This window comes from Lactuca virosa, chromosome 4, assembly GCF_052849685.1.
Source record: "Lactuca virosa cultivar CGN04683 chromosome 4, Lactuca_virosa_CGN04683_v6, whole genome shotgun sequence".
Classification (NCBI taxonomy): Eukaryota; Viridiplantae; Streptophyta; class Magnoliopsida; order Asterales; family Asteraceae; genus Lactuca; species Lactuca virosa.
The window spans coordinates 351,990,530-351,993,195 of NC_136429.1; positions in this window are offsets into that span (position 1 = coordinate 351,990,530).

The following is a 2,666-nucleotide window of genomic DNA, read 5'->3' on the forward strand; positions in this document are numbered from 1 at the left end:
ACTTTTCAAAACTCTTAGATTTTCGTAACTTATGAGTTTAATGAAGGTTTTAACAATCTTTAATGAAGAGACTCTTGAACATCCATAACTTGAAGACAAGTTATGGAGTTCATAAAACTATTTATGACAAAAAGACTCTTCATTTTGTAACCTGTGGCAATTTTATGAGTTTTAAGAGTCATAAATGTGACTTTTCATATAATCTTGGGGACAAGTTACAAAAACACATTTTATGAACTACTTTTAGATCAATTTAGATTGAAAACAACTAACACATAATTTTTTTTTCCATTAATCTAAATTAACTCATAAAACAAGGTAACACAAATTTTTTGGTGTTCCATAACTTGAGGACAAGTTATGGAGTCCATTCAATGTCATTGAGATAAAAAATTACACTAAAAAACAACTTGCACAAAATTCCTATGATCTACCAAAACTCATAAGCATGAACAATCCATATCAACAATTTTCAAGAATCATATAAACATATATAAAACTTGAAACTTTGATAATAACTTTGAAATTGGTTTACCATAATCATTACCACATTTAAAAACAGGTTTTATAAGTCCAAAACAGTTAAAGGTAATGATTCTAAACAAATTCCAACATCAAAACTCGAAAATCTGCACTTAGGAGCACCAACTCGTCGAGTGCATGAACTGACTCGGTGAGTTGGTTGAAGATACACATGAACTCGTCGAGTTCCTTCATGGACTCGGCGAGTCCACTGTCCAGTGAGCAGTTTTTCGACATTTTCAGCAAACGGCATCAAGTATAATTGAAAACAAGCCTAGAATCTGATACCACTGTTGGGTTTTAGCATTCTAACACTCCTAAGGTGTCCATGCAACCCTAAATACCTTGGATCTATGTTTTCACTAATTATACATGCAATGGTGTTTCTAAGGTATTAAACCTATAACTAGAATACAAATATCATATACCACACAAGAATCTAGTTAAGATAACATACCTTATGGTGGAGATTGAAGTCTTGATGTATCTAGCCTTAAGAGCTTAGCCCCAATAGTGTGGAAGCCTCAAGTGGAATCACAACACATCATGGACAAAGGAGGAACTTGAGAGAGAATCTCCATGCACCCAAAACCACCATGAACTCCAAGAATACACTTGTCGATTTTGGGCAATGAAGTATTTATTTATATGTGGGATTTCTAGGGTCATGGATATAAACCAAATCCATACCCATGGGTCTTATGATCCATGGTTCATGTGGCCCAACTCTTTATGTATCCATACATAAACTTGGTCCAACATGGATCATAAGCCCAACACACATAAATATAACTAATTAACATAATTAGTCTCCTTTTGATCACTAAATCAATTCTAAATTAATTCTTGATCAATACTAATTAAAACCATATGATTTCATATTAATATATTAGTACTTATAATATATTAATAAATCATATATAACCTTCTCTCAAGAGTCCATCCTTACAAATTGTCCTGATGGTATGCAACCCAAATTGACCATGCTACTCTCGGGCCAAGTACATACCAATAATAGTTATGGGCTTAGACATCTAATCCAACAGTTTCTCATCATGGGGTTCCGGTGTCCATTATATTAGATCGATATGTTCGGTTCTGTCACACCCCAAAACCGGAACGGTGGAAACGTTCTGGGGTGGAGGACGTCATGTACAGTATCACAACAAAGCATAATAGTAAACAAGCAACAACATCCATTGCATTAATAGAATAATTTTTAGTACAAGCGTGTTCTGTATAGTATGTAAGACACCAAAATGAATAATCAAAATAAAAGATGAGTCTTGTATGTGCTCCATCTTCTCAAAAGCTTCATCGGTACCTGTCTACTGATGACCTGAGAATACAAGTTATTTTGAAATAGTTTATCAGCAGAACGCTGGTGAGTTTATAAGTATTTAGTGTCATTGCTTGTATAAAAATGTTTGTAACACGTAGTATATATGTTCGTAGCTGTTTGTAAATGTTTTGTAAATGTTTGTAAATAGTTGAACTCTCTAGAAAATCCTATATTTTCTGCTAAAATGTAGCCTTCTACCAAGACCCGACTGTTTGTATGTTTGTTCTTTTGTAGAGTAAGAGTTTTCCCCAGTGAAAACTATCATTATGAAAATATAGTTTACTTAAATGAGTATGTGACAAGATCACAAGGTAAATGTCATAGGAAAATAATGTTTTACCTCAGCAGTGACACTGCTGGTCATAAAGTGATGAAATATAGACTCCAGGTAGTACTAAATGTACAGTACACCTCGGGGAGTCTAAATAAATGAAATGCAGACTCCAGGTGGTATTAAATGAACAATACGCCTCGAAGAGTCTGTTTTGCCTTTAGTTCTTAATTGGTTAATTAAAGGTTTGAATGTGAACTCGTATGTAACCATGCTGATCGACGGCTGAATAACTGATGACCCTCCGGTGTCATATGTAGTGAGGTAACATTCTGTCACCCCTTGGCCTTATCGGCTGGGACTGTAGCTAGCAGTCAGGATGTGGGAGTGTCTGTCCCATATAGATCTATACACACAATGCCCGCTCTCCCTCCAGGAGACTCTGGTTACAAGGTGATACCACAATGAAGTGTCATATCGAGAAGTAGTATGTCACATTCTGTTTATAGTATTCAAAAGTTTTGTATCGTA